At 47.2% G+C, this 15,182-nt stretch overlaps 1 protein-coding gene and 1 long non-coding RNA gene across 2 annotated transcripts in view; one reads left to right on the forward strand and one right to left on the reverse strand.

The window, feature by feature from the left end:
• Positions 1-15,182, forward strand: part of DLGAP2 (DLG associated protein 2) — a 1,278,043-nt gene that overhangs the window by 1,084,259 nt on the left and 178,602 nt on the right. The gene's annotated exons all lie outside the window — the stretch shown is intronic.
• On the reverse strand, positions 10,112-11,043 carry LOC146817224 (uncharacterized). Its single transcript, XR_014962956.1, has 3 exons — positions 10,992-11,043; positions 10,524-10,588; positions 10,112-10,279 (listed from the first exon to the last, which is right to left on the reverse strand). It is a non-coding gene; the product is annotated as an uncharacterized LOC146817224 (long non-coding RNA).

The raw sequence follows: 15,182 nt of genomic DNA on the forward strand, positions 1-15,182 counted from the left end.
TCTGTCAGGACCACCGTTTCAACTTTGGCAGATGGCTGTTGGAGGTGGTCCTTGCGGTGGTGGTGTGTGCTTCCTGCGGTGATGCCACGTCCGGGCCGGTCAGGACTCGATTTGGTGTGTGAGCCATAGTGGGACGCAGTTGGGCCGGGAGGCTGCGTACAGCGCAGGACCACAGAGAAATGGCATTGATGAGCCCCAGGTCAACGCTTCAAGGGCCATCCAATATCTCAAAAGAAGGGGTCCCGGACCTGACCAGCACAGAGTTAGTGGCCCCGGATGCACAGCGGCCAGCACAGGCACCCAGCCATGGGACGGTGACTTGTGGTGCAGTCAGATGGGCCATGCGACCTGAGCGGTTCAACATCAATGACCGAGGTGTATGATGCGGAGGGTATCGTGGGACAGTGGAAGGTGTCCTCCAGGGCATGACGCCGAAAGGTTTGATTTTATCCGGAAGCAGCAAATGGAGGAGTGGAATGCGACAGCCTCGTTGCCACCACCAATTAGGTATCAGCTACATGAGGATGAAGACTGCCCCCTAGTCCATAGGCTCAAACGCCACCAAAGTTCTACCATAGATTGCCCCTGATTTTCGGGGAACAGACTTAGTGGCACGGTGGCTGAGAGGGGATGCTGTCTGCGATGATGCCGGTACGCTGATATGAACTCACCCATTGCAAATTGAAGACTCTGTAACCTACTGAACCGCAGTGTAGGCCGGAGGCAGCGGTCAGTAGTGGCCCACAGCCACGTGTCGTAGGCTGGCGAGGCACAGAGTTAGTGACACAAGGGCAGTTGTCGGTAGTGTCCGATCACCTCCGTAACAATGATCTTGTTCCCTCCGAACTGCAACGCGTCATCCTTTTACGCCTCTCTGTGCGTGCGATGACATGTATTCTGCCTTTTGAATGACCAATGTTCAGTTCGAAATGTGTGACCTACCTGACCGTGATGTAGGCCTGAGGCAGTGGTCAGCGCGGCCCATTCACCGAGTGTCACCGGCATAGGTTGGATGACCCCACCGGCCTGCGTAGTTCAGGCACCACGTGTTGGGACACCTCCGTGTATTTGACCCGGGTTTCGTCCGGATTGAGGCACATCTTCCTCTTACTCCTCTCCGTGCGACCACTGGTGTGGACTCTGACATTCGTGATTTGCGCCAGGGTGCTGGATGTGGGACCTACTGGTCCGCAGGGTAGTCCTGGTCCCTCATCCACGTATCACCGGCTGGCATTGAACACGGTTAGTGGCACCCCGTGTCGTCAGCTGGCGTTGAACAGGGTAAGTGGTACTACGTGTCGCCAGCTGGCGTTGAACAGGGTTAGTGGCACCACATGTCGCCGGCTGGCGTTGAACAGGGTTAGTGGCACCACGTGTCGCAAGAAGCCCATATGAAACTATGCCTCACTGATCGAAGGGAGTCTGGTGCTGTTGCCAGTGGACCGGATTTGGGGTCACTGCCATTCATGACTCAGGACACAGTTTCACACATGGGACCCACTGGGCCAAGGTGTAGGCCTGATGCGGCAGTAGAGTATGTCAACGAAAAAGGACTCAAGCGGGCCCGTGTTCTGGAGGCCGGGATGGTCTGAGGAGGCTGACAAGGTCGTGGGACTCGGGCCCGGAGCTTGAGCTGGAACGTGGTGGGCCCTCCTTGACACACGCTGCTGTCGGCAGGTGATCAGGGAGGCCTGGCTGTGCAGGGGCGAGCCTGATGAGTTAGTGGACCGGCAGGTGCACAGCGTCGCAGGCAACTCCGCTCTAGAGGACGGCACCGGCCTCGTGGCGGGGTGAGAGGCGCTGCCCTGGCAGAGACATTGGGCTTTCCGGAAGAGGACCACACCCAGGGCTACGTGCTACTTATTCACACCACTATACTGGCATGGCGTACGCCGGGCCATCCCACTCTTGTCACGCTTAGGGGGTGGCGTAACAGGCAAGATTTCCACGAGGTCCCCCACTGGCTGTGGTGACATGGTTGTGTCTACTGTCCACTACACTCCATACATCAGAGGTGTATGTCACCATGGATATGGGTGTGTGCTGCATACTGTTGTCTGTCCAGCACATCTCCGCCACTCTTGGCATTGTGTACTTTCCTAATCATGGTACTACTGCCTCCTTCACACATGCCTGTTTGCCACCTCTCCACACATTTGGCTGTTGTGTTGCTGAGGTGCCATGCAGTTGATGGATCATGTTCACGGCTTGGCCAGGTAACCATTGTGAGTTGTTCTTTCGTGTCTGGTGTGTGGTCATGTTGTTGTGCATGTTGGTAGTGATTTTGTGACGTGTGCATTGCCAGAGTTGTGATTTGCATGGTTGTGGAGCTGAGGTGAGTAAGGTGTCCATTTGAAACTTGCCATGGGGCTGTGCATTTCCATTGTTGCCATCCTGGGTAGGCTAGTTGCTGATGGACTGTCGGAGGGTGAAGGAATCGTACAAAGTGGCAGGGTATTTGGAGGCGACATTGTTGGAGGTTCCACAGTGTTCTATTGTTGCCTGCACATTGATGTGAGACGTATGCTTCCTGTTGCGGTGATTGTGTGCTGTGTCACCAGGGGGCACAGGTGGTACATGTGTGCTGTGGATTGCCCCCAAAACGTGCGTGCATCCTGCTGTGGCGTATGGTCCTTGCTTGGTCTCCAGCGGATCCGGCGCATTGGGTTGGACGTATGGGGACTGGGGTACCAGGGTGATGGTGATGTCCAGGACAGGTGTGGGGGACTTGGATGTGGCTGGCTGTGAGACTCCTCTGACTCTGGGAGGTGTTGTTGGGGGGTGCCAGGGGCCAACAGGTGCAGCCAATCTAGCAGCTTGGTGTGGGGTGGGATGTTGGTTGTCCGCTGTGTTGGTGCCGTAGGTCTGTTAGGCGATGATGGTCAGGATGCGTAGGATGGTTGTCCCTTTCAGCCTGTAGTGGACGGTGACATTATCAGATGTTGGGTCTGTGAGGCTGGTGAGTTTCCTGGGGTCCACTGTATTTGTCTGCATTGCCTCTGTGGTTGTCCAGGGGGGGGGGGGGTGGGTGTTCTGGGTGTGAGGTGGGGTCCTGGGGTGGTGTCGGTGTGTGCTGTGGCCCTCTTGGTTGTCCAGGCCGCATGATGAGTGGCTCCTTGGCATCTGTTGCACTTCCGATGTGGCCCTGGGCTGTGCTCCCTTTTTGTGGTGCTGGCTGCCGTCCGACTAAACACCAGGTCAGAGCAGGTGTAGATTTCCTGGTGCTAACGCGCCTTATCGCCTGTTTTGTGTTTTTATCACCGATCTGTCTGGTCATTGAGAATGGTGAGGAGTGGTGTGGTCGCGGCTTTTGGCACGGGAACGCCCACTCTGCATCTCATTAGTGATAGTTGCGGGGGTCATCTGTGGCGATGTTTTTGCGGCTGCTATCGCGGGTAAACTGGTGCTGTGGGCTGTTAGCACCAGCTTGTGAATGGGGAGGTAAATTTATCACGACTTTGGCTGCGATAAAGTGCCGTTAATTCGGCGTAGCTCCTTGTGAATATGGCTCTTAGTCTTCATACGCAGCACAACCTCTAAGAGGCCAAGGGCAAGGTGCCACAAAGGGAGTACACCACCAGACACCAGTCACTGTACAATAAATGTCATGCATGTAGGATAAGTGTGACATTGACACTTTTTAGGCAAATTACGTAATGTCCTTTCTTTGAATGTATATATCTCATAACTCTTGCTTTGGTACTACCGTCAGTGTTCTCACCATTCAGTACTCTGAGCTGTACTGTGATATGTCATAATTTAATGTTGTTCATGTACTAATATGACAAACTGTGCAAAAGGGCTGTGGTGGGTCACAGGTGGAAGCCACTACAACATCATAAAGGAGGATGTAGGGAAGAAGAGTGGTGGGCACAGCAGTCTTTAGACAGTGACGCACCAGAGCTGGAGTTGGTTGGTATGCAAGCAAGCAAGCATGTGGTGTAGGACAGATTACACACCAATCAAGTGGTATTCCCATTGAATTCTCCTTTTCTAGCCCCCATTATTTGACCATTGCCACCATAAACATGCAAGCCCATGGTTGCCCACTTTGTGTATGTGTGAGTCTTTCTAATTACGCTCATTATTTAGTCACATGACAGATGTTTCACTGTGCCCAATTACTTATTCTTATTCAACCTTCCTTTGACATACTCCATTAAATGTGTTCAGTCCTATTCCGTGTTATGCTGTGCCTTTTCAATTGTCTGCAGAATACCCTGCTCACATCTGTTCAAGGCAAATCTGAATGTATTATCGTCACCCATTTGATGCTCTGTGGCACATTTCTGAAAATGCTGATGAAACGGTGACCCCTTGTTTTACCCCCAAGTCACAGGAAGCTCCCAAAGCAAACAACGCAAACACAGGTGGTCTCGTGATGAAGAGTATATATGGAGATAAGGAATAGGTCCAAAACGAAGCTTGTTTTTTTTTTACTTGAGCTGTTATTCCTGTCATGCAGAATCAGATATAAACGTGCTTTCATTGAGATCTACATAACATGTTTCTCATGTTACTATGAGGATGGCTTCTTGTCTTTTCCAACATGGCCGTCATCTTAATAGAAATAAAAACAAAACCGATTGGAGATGGACCCTCCAAACTCTTGCATTGGGGGACAAACATTGGATGTATTCTCCCCACTGGTTAACATGTAACCCAGCCCTGCTACTAGTCGAGGCAACATTTTCCGCCCACAAGTTCCCTGCATGGTTTTGGCACAGTATAGCTGCCATTCCAGAGCCCCCTCTTCATTTGACCCAGTGCCAACTACATTGGATGAAAGAGAAATTTATTTTTGACATTCATTGATTCTTAAAGTATGCAAGGGTGTGATTTGTTTTTCCACTTTTTGTTTCCAGTCGTGCTTGGCTTCCTTCAAAGCAAAATTAAGGCAGTAACTATCAGTAATGTAGGATTATGCTAAAGTAGATTGCAAATCTTATAGCGAGGGCTGATATATTGTTATTTCTGCAGGAGTTACTGCTGATAAAATACTGCGTGCTTTTATGGTGTCTTGGGGGGGCACACTATGCAATACACTTACACGCAAACATAATTTATTTTGGAACGGATTTGGTACATTTACTTATAGCCAGGGGGAATGAAGGAACACAGTGTATAGCAGATGCAATTACATTGTACAATCTATGTCAGCTTCATTTTATTGTATGTATAAATGTCTGTGACGCACAATAGCCTTGAGAGTCTGCAAACTGCTTGATCGCCTTATTGATTTTCCTATTGCTGCGTCCTTTCTCCCGGAATGTTCTTTGAAGATCATTCTTCATCAAGTCCTAGAGGAAGTATGAATAATCATTGCAGTAATACCACTTATCCAGTCTCTAAGTTATGTTCTCGTGATTGCTAGAGGCTCTGTTACAGAGGACGGGGGACAGAGCACAGAAGCAAAACTGGCTTCATACGACTAGCTCCAAAATGTTACATCTGAATAACACTTCAGCAGCACATTGCAGTTTTGTGTAGTCTGAAGCAGGAAAGGGAATGGGTTTAGCATTGTCTAGTAGTTAGAAATTAGCTACGCTACTGGTGGCCCAGACAAAACTAGTAAATGTTTGAATATGTGAGGGTGGAGTATGTAGAGACGAGAATGATGCGCGTCAGAAAATTACATTACCTGCTGAAAATATTGATTAATATGTCCCCAATAGTCATCCACGTATGGATTGGACACAGTGGTAGGACTTGGGCATGAACCGAGAATCTGGTACTCTGCTTGACATTTGAGAATTTGGATGGAAATGATCCATCCAGCTGGTCTTCACATTCCAAATTCTGACAAATTGAGACTTAAGATTCCAAATTTCACTTTATTTGTAAGTAAATATGTTGAATGGGACGGAAATTGTGAATACTGCATAACAAAGTGTTTGTAGCAAATAAAAAAATACATCCGGAACGTATGCAGATCCAGTGGTGACATTTCAAAATCTTAGAATAAAAGGGGGGAAGGGCAGTTACACCTTGGCAGGTTAAAAAAATGAACAAAAAACAGCTTCTTGAACAGGGGATGGAATCCAGACTATGAAGGGTCAAGAAAGGGTCCACATTCCAGAGAAAAAGGCCACCTGATGAAAATTTAAGACGCCTATTTCGAGCCCTCTGTAATGGCAGCATGGACTTTGAAATACATGCTTAACCAGCTGGTAAACTCCAAATGTCTCTCACAGATCACAGAGTAGTGTTCATGGGTGGCGTCTTGATTCTGCTAATCATAGATTTAGTTCTATATGCATACACGGGTGGGTGTATTCAGACAGTGTTATGTCATAATGGTTTTAGATCTACCTTTCTTGCAAGGCCCAGTACAGGGTAATGGCACTGTCTTAGTACTGTCTTAGTAACCTGCTAGGTTTTTAGTGGTATAGAGCAGGAAATTAACTGAGTTATAAATAATTAACAATTACTTATTACTTTATTCCTAATTATTTAATTGATCATTAATTAGGTCAATTGTGTAATTGCTGTATATTTAATTATATTTTAGGTGTGGGATGTTGGTTCCAAATAAGTCACAAAAGGCATTTGTACACGCCATTCATCAACGCCTCCTGACAGATGCTCGGCGAGTATGTAACTCTTCCACGAGAAAGTGTACTCTTTTTTCCCCAGTTCATCACACACAATCTATTATAGATCATATTTTTATTTCACATCAACTCACTCAATCTCTAAATGTTGCCGACATTGGTACCATTCTAATTCCTGATCATGCTGCAGATTCGATTCAACTAGACCTTTTACCTAAACATGTTTCCCGCAAGAGCTGAAGATTTAATTATTCCTTATTATTAGACACCAATTGTATATCTTCTTGTAGTTCTTTTTCCCACAAACATTTACAGTTTAATCTCTCCGGCTCAACTCCCTTCCATATCGTTTGGGATGCTTTCGGGATTTTGTCATTAACTTTGTTTCTGAGAATAAGAAGCAATCTTGAACTCATTCTACACAATTATTTGAAGATATCACATGCCTTGAGCATATATATTACACCTCATGCACATAACATTCCTTGCAACAACTTATTAAAGCTAAGCTAAATTTTTATAAAATATCTACAGATTCTGCCTCTTCTTATTTTATAAAATCCAGTGCCAAATACTATGGAGGTTTAAACAAATCTGGGAAGTTATTAGCACATTACCTTAAAATTAAACAAAAAAAATTACTAATTGAATCAATTATAGGCAATAGTGATCAAACGTACTCCTGAGATTCAGACATTTTAAATCAATTTCAACATTTTTATACTAAACTATATACTGTTGAGCATACACCATCAGAGCATGACATTTCACAATATTTGTCCTCTGTTCTAAAACCAAACCTTTCCCAAAAAAATTTTGCTTCCTTTGAAAGAATATCTCTTCTACAGAATTACATCTTTCTGTGCTATCTCTTAAAAATAATAAAGCTCCAGTACATGATGGATTTACAACATAATTTTATACTAATTTTTCTAAGCTTCACAAACCCAAATTATATACTTTAATTAATTCTCTTTCTATCCCGGCCAGTCCGTTCTGGTCGAGAATCGACTACTGGCTAACCTCTCGTTACGCGATGACTTGGGTCACTGCAGCGGAGCCCTTAACCCGGACCCTCTCCGACCATTATCCGGTGCTGGTTGCACAGGACATACCTGAGTATCCGAGTAGAGTATTCTGCTGGTGGCTCCTGCCAGGAGCCTTACACGACCAGGTGGTTTCGGGAAACCATTAGAGAGGCAATTATTGAATATGTTGCCCTCAATTAGGGCACAGTCGAATTCCCCTCAACCTTATGGGAAGAGTACAGAAACCGTCATGCAGGGGGAATGCATCGCTAAGCAGGTCGGTGATCTGCACTCTTTGAGTGAGGATCTTAAGCAAATTGAAAAGGAAATACAGGCCCTCGAACAGGACTTCTTCACTACTAAAAATGATGCAATGTTGTGCTGAATTAAAAAACAAATTGGCGACTTCGAGGAGGTCACCCAGTGTGAAACCCACTATCTTGGCAGGGAGACTAGTGCTCAGAAATGTGGGGAGGGAGACAGTGCGTTTACAACACTGGCAGGCCTCCTTAGGAAGCCTTGGGCAAGCGATTATATTTCAGAACTACGCACCTCTGAGAAAGAACTGGCGGTGGGTCAGGCGGCTGTCCAGTCCGAAATGGTTTCCTTCTACTCTTCCTTATACAGAACAAACCAGGCGACTTCTCCCCCTGAACTAGAAGAATTTTTTTAACTCCATACAGCTGCTGTGGTTGGAGAGTGGACACCCATCCTACCTGGATGAGCGATTCAAGGAGGGGGAGGTGGTCAGGATCAAACGCGCTTTGCCGGGTGACAAGACCCCGGGCCTAGATGGCTTATCAGCGGCATTTTACAAGGAATACCCATCATCAATAGTAAATATGTACGAAGAATCCCTGGTACGAGGGATGCTCTCCCTTCACTTCAAGAAGCACTCAATATTATGATCCTGAAGCCAGATAAAGACCCTACGAGATGTGATTCCTGTAGGCCGCTGTCCATGATTAATCTGGACTACAATATCCTGGTGAAGGTGATAGCATTGAGGCTTCTTCCTTTGCTGCCTCTTGTCCTATGACCAGATCAGTGTGGTTTCGTCTCTGGCAGGGCTACAGCACACAACTTGCGCACATTCTTCGTGACAATGCAGGAAGTGGACCCGACGCTGCAAGCGGCAGTGATTTTCCTAGACACCAGCAAAGCGCTTAATTATCTCGAGTGGCCATACCTGTTCGTGCTTCTGGCTCACATAGGTCTCAGTGCCAAATTCATTAAGCTAATTTCCCTCCTATACTCCAGTTCTACCGCACAGATTAGGGTTAACAGAGTGATATTTCTCCTGTTCCCAGTCTCCCGTGGCAATTGACAGGGGGGTCCACTTTCACCCCTGCTTCTTCCTGTAGAGATGGAGCCGCTTGCGGCCCGCCTGCGGCAGCACCATGCACAGCAAGGTCTAGCATTCACCCCAGGGTGATACTTGTCTCCTTATACGCAGACCATGTCATATTATATGTAAAACACCCAGGAGAGAACCTTGACCCTCTAGTCCGAGAGTTTCTCAGATTTGGAGGGCTATCAGGAGCACTCATCAAATGGGCACAGTCCCTTATTTTTCCGCTAATGGAGGTCATGGTGAAATTCCAATTGGAGTTCCCACCGCATTGGGCGGAGGACCCTGTGAATATCTGGGAAGTCATAACATTGAGCAACTATGGTGCTCCAACTATGGCCGCCTGATGGACTGACAGGAGAATCGCTTAAAGAGCTGGTTGGGATTGCCGCTATCCCTGATGGGTTGGCTGGCCATTGCAAAAATGGTAACCTTGCCCAGATTCCTCTATTTATTAATCTCCCACTCAACAACAGCTTCAGATGAAGACTGCGATCGAATATGATCTCTCTAGCATGGACAGAGAAATAACCCAGAGTCTCCTGGGAAATTCTAACATTACCCTTTGAGCAGGGCGGATTGTGAGCACCTGACTTAGACCTCTACTATTGGGGTGCTGAAGCACAGTTCGGATTTCACTGGGTATTCACAATGCAATTCATGGCACATACAGTGCCTGATGTCACAGAAAAGACACTGGGGAGTGAGCCTTCACTTACCCCCCTCATAAGTACACCTAAACGCACAAAAGAAAAGGACTAAAACAAACTAACAGAAGAGGCTCTGCTTGAGGCAGTTTTGTTAGTGTCTGTGTCTATCGAATTTGACAAGGATTTGTGAGGGGGGGAAAATATATAGAGAGGAAAATCAACAGATTTTTAAATACTGCCCACACCCACTATGCAGTGGCATGCTTCATCATTGGGCCTCTTACGAAGCCCAGATTCAGACCAACATACTGGATGGAGCGCTGATTTTTTGGGAAATAAAGAGAGAAGAGAAGTGAAGCAAGTTAAGGAAAGGAACAGGTTTCCCATGAGGGATCACTGGTGCAAAAGAAAGTGAATTAAAACTACCTAAGGAAGTACCACCAAATTCCTTTATTATTGGTCTCCCTTGGCAGGATTAAAAGCTCAAAAGCCGGGGTATATAGGAGGAGTTACTACTCCTTATCCCCTACTGCATACCAACATGTTTCAGCCAAAGTTATTTGCCCTTTGGGTCACTGGCATTCTTCAGAGTAAAAGACCCATCGTATTGTTGGTCTATTACACCATGTGACCAATAAGTACAAGGTGGTTAATTCAACCTTACTTGTATTTCAGTAACATTCTCGTCATTAGTGTCTGTGAAAAGAAAGATAAAAATCATAAGTAATCCCCTCTTGACCCCTACTCATGTACAAAGAGATATAAAAGAAAATAATTTTATTCTCCGTTGTAGGAAACACAACTGTGTAATGCCCCCTGATTCAAATGTTACTTTAAACACACATATTAAAAAACACACACTCTCAGCAGGTCATCTTGTGCACGCTAGTGGTTAAAACAAAGAATTCTCCGCAGTGAGCTTGCCCTCCTGGTGTCTTACCTGAGTTTCATAATCAAATCTCCAAACACGGGACCGTCGTGGCGACACCGCCCTGTGGTCACACACTGCAAAATAGAGTAAAAACTTGTCTTCCCAGGACTGCCGAGAAGTTAAGTTTTGTGAGACCTAAACGTTTATCATTGCTATTACTATATCTATCGTTTGTGATGTAGGCAGCAGATAATTGGGTATCCCTTAAAAAACTGGGACTCTGCAGGTTTTGTTGTTTATGCGCTTTACACCCTATAGATGGAAGCATCACTTTATCTGTGTGTTATTTTTCTTATTGCTTCCAGATGCCAACCAAATTAAAATTGCACTCTGGTAGTGAAAAATGCTCAATCCCACACCCACCTAATCTCATCTAGGACAGCGGCAGTCAGTGAGCTGTCCAAGCTTTCTGGTGTGGTGATTTTAATGCGCCTGTTAAGTTCACAGTAATCAATCCCCCACCTACTCCCTGCTTACTGCGTCATGGGTCAGTGTGTTCCGGGTACGCCACTTCGTATCCTCCGTCGTTGATGTTGTGTTCAGCACGTCATTATAAGTAGCGTTTTTACCGGATATACGCTGCATTTCCGGTTCATGTGTCCGCTCACTAGACCTACACCCTCCGTTCCCGAGGGTCAAATGGCGGCGGCCATCTTACAGTCCCCTCTGTCTCACATCTTAATTCCACAGGCATCAAGGAATTCTTTTGGTGCTTGTGAGTGACCTATTCTTTGTCAATTCCAAAAATTAAGGGGTTTCTTTTATATACAATTCTGACTCTTGTTTTTGACTAAAACAAACTCTTTATGTTCCCTAATCGTATAATAATATACACCTATCCTTGCTTTCCAGCCGGGCCCCTCTAAAGCCTGGAGGGGTACAGAGGTACAGAATGTCAACAATGGGCCTACAAGGCATTCAATATTGAATCAAAGACTTTATATTAAGTGCAGGCCATGCTCAGATTAGATGTTGGTTGCCCAGAGAAAATGTGCTTCAACATCTTGTACGGACCCCATTTGTCAGCGGTCATACACCCTATAGGGTGGATTACTGTTAGTACATTAGAGCAGTATAATCTTCCCCCCATTCTTTTATATTTTCTGGCTCGCTGTATTAAAGGTACTATCTGTTTAATGGTGTAATTCTATCCCTATGGTCTTATGTTGTTCAACTGGTTCCAGAGAATACAATCATTTAGTCCTAACATGCTGCTTTTCAGCCTGTGCACCCATCTTTGTTCTCTAAAGAAGAGTAGGTATACCTTACCGTGGGTGGGAGATATGGTTCATCAATTACGATCCACCTCAGATTGTTTTCAGTGTGTCTCTTCTCCATGTAATGTGATGTTAATTTGGTGTTAGTCTACTCATGTGCTCCAGTATACGGATCTTTTTTTTATTTTTATTGTTTTTATTGCATTTTCCAAAACATAATTGCCATAGCAAGGGTATTACATGGCATATCGATGATGTCAGTGGCAAACATAATAACACCAACCAACAAATAACAATGCAGGTTTGTACAATAGTAAATACGAGCAGCTCTGATTAGCATAATGGACTAGCTGGCATAGCTTTTAATGCTGGTATGAAGACACTTTAGTCACTGAGTTCAGGGTGGAGAAGCAAATAGGAGCGGAGCGATTGCCAGATATTCTTTGGTCGGTAGGCAAGAGGCAGCAACGTTGCGTATACATCACTGGTAGTATCGGAGTAAATAGGATCCCTCAGCCAAGCTTTCACTGTCGGCAGCGCAGGTCTGCCCCAATGTAGAGAGATCTGCCTCAGTTTACGGATCTTCACCATCCTGGTAGTCGTACCTATATACTGGAGACCACAGGTGCAACAAATTAAATAGATCACGCTTGCTGAGTTGGAAGTTGTGTGGCTCCTGAGTTCCCATGGCTGCCGTAGGCCTACGTCCATTTGTTTGCCATTAATTGTTAGTGGACAGGCTTTGCAGTGGCTGCATGTATTATTTCCACTTACAGGTGGTAAGGCCCACGGTGTATTGGGCCGTTGTCCTGTGGGTCTGGGGGTCCTAGGTCGCCTATGTGCCACCATATCCCATATGCTTGTGCTCTTCTTTTTTTTATTTTTTTTTTTATTTTTTATTCGAAACCGTTAGCACACAATAAAATACAAACAAGGGCCTACAACCACCAGGGCCGGCCGCTATAGAGCCCGAGGGCCCGCAATGTAACGCCACACAATCAGTTGAACCAGAGGCAAAGCGCCCGGCAGTTCGTAAGCACATATAACAGGCAGTGGCCATAGGCCAGGAGCAATTGAAAACAACAGTTTCATTTTGTATTAAATATAAAACACACTCAAGGCAATGAGAGTCCGAAATAGCAGCGTGCTCTTCCCAGGACGGGGAATAACATATAATGTCCAAAGCAGTTCCTGTCCGGAAGCTGTAGAGGGGGGCAATGGGAAAACAAAGCATGGAGCACACCTCAAGCCCTCCCGCGGAACGCGCGGCTAGGGGGTAAAAGCAATATCGACCTCTAATGGCAGAGGCGGGGTGCAGATACGTCCCCGATATAGATTCCACGGACCCCATACCCTAGTCCATTTCCCTGGCTTGCCTCTCGCCACATACACCGTCTTTTCCCTAAACATACACCAGTCCATATTCTCCTTCCATACATCGATCGTGGGCGGCCTTGGGGAGCCCCATAGCTGTGCAATATTACGCTTAGCCACCATGTACCCCAATGTCACCCACTGCGTCTGTGCCGCATTGCAATCATTCGGTTCCCAGACATTCAACAAACACCTCCTAGCCTCTGGCAACAGGGCAACGTGCGTGACCTCCTCCATTACGGTGTGGATACCGTTCCAGAATCGCACCACCTCCGAACATTCCCACAAGATATGAAGGAAAGTGCCCGGCAGGCCACATCCACGCTTACACAATCCATCCATCGAATAACCCATACGCAGCAAACCGGGCCCCGTGACATACACTCTATGGAGGATCTACAGCTGCACAAACCGTAGGCGGGCCGGGATCGCCACCTCTTTCGGGGAGGCCACTGCCGATACCCAGTCCTCATCATCCAATTCCAAGCCATCGCCCGTCCACGCCTCCCTCAAACTGAGCAGCAAGTCCGCACGATCGTTAATGAGTTTCTTATAAATCAGGGAAATAGTGCTGTCGGGCACGTAGCCATCCAACACTCTATCCTCCAGTGGGGAATACTCAGGGATAGCAGTAACATCCGGAAAAACCGAACAAAGCGCATGGTAGACTTGAGCATACCGAAAGTACTCTCTATCGTTTAATTTATATTCAATTTTGAGCATTTCGAACGTTTTGAAAGCTCCCTTCGCCCACAGATCACCCACCTTACAGATACCAATCATATCCCATTTCTCAAAGCCTTTCGATCTCCACAAACAGCCCAACCGCCCAGAAGCATACAACGGCGTCGCCCGAGTCAAGCGATCCCTCCACCCCATCGCAGCATTCGCCACGTGCCGCACACGTACCGCCACCCGCGTGGGTCCCGTCAACCGCGTGTCCTGGGTCACCGAGTACAGCGCCCTATTATAGTCCCCACCCGGAAGCAGGAATTTATCCATCTCGAAGGCCGGGTTTAAGGCAGGACCATATATCCCATGGTTCACCGCCGCCAACTGAGACGCCCAATAGTATGGTTTAATATCGGGGAGGGCGACCCCCCCATCATACCAAGGGAGCGTCAACTTGGCGAGAGCAATCCGCGGCCGCCCGTCCCAAAACAGTTGGCGCTGAAGACCCTCCACCTCCCGGAAATAACGGGCCGGCACGACATCAAGAGTATTTTGCAAAGCGTACAAGAAACGAGGCAGCGACATCATTTTAAACAATGCCGCCCGTCCGAGCGGCGAGAGCGGAAGTCGTCGCCATCTCGCTACGTCGGCCTTCAATCGCTGGAGGGGAGGTAGAAGGTTTCGCTCATAGCGAACCGCGGGGTCCAGTGAGATAAAGATTCCCAAATATTTGAATCCCAGGGTAGCGATCTGAACTGGGCAATCCCGCGGCAGAAGGGGGGCCTCCCCCGAGAGGACGTAGACGCACGACTTGGACAGTTGATGACCAGGCCGGAGTTGCGGCCAAAATAATTCAGTACATCCACCAATACAATTAGCGACCGCCGGGGAGACGTGAGATACAGAAGGATATCATCCGCGTAAAGGGAGACACGGTCTTCGAATTCCGGCGTCCATCTAATGCCTCGCAACGACGGCTCCCAACGCAACCAGGCGGCGAGAGGCTCCAAAGAAAGTGCAAAGAGAAGGGGTGATAGCGGACACCCCTGCCGCGTACCTCTCCCCAGTGCGAAGGGAGCCGACACCCTACCATTCACCACCACCTGAGCCAGTGGGTCAGCGTATAGTAATTTTACCCAACCAATAAACTCCGGGCCGAACCCAAATTTCGCCAACACAGCCCAAATATATGGCCACTCCAAAGTATCGAATGCCATAGTAGCATCTAAAGATGCCAAGATGACTGGCTCACGTATGGATTCCGCTCTAGCAAGCACGCCGTGCAACCGCCTCAAATTTAGAGCGGTATTCCGATGGGGTATAAAGCCAGACTGATCCTGATGAATCAAGTCGCCCACGACCCGAACCAGTCGGTTAGCCAACACTTTAGCCAGAATTTTGGGTT

This window comes from Triturus cristatus, chromosome 6, assembly GCF_964204655.1.
Source record: "Triturus cristatus chromosome 6, aTriCri1.1, whole genome shotgun sequence".
In the NCBI taxonomy this organism is placed as follows: domain Eukaryota; kingdom Metazoa; phylum Chordata; class Amphibia; order Caudata; family Salamandridae; genus Triturus; species Triturus cristatus.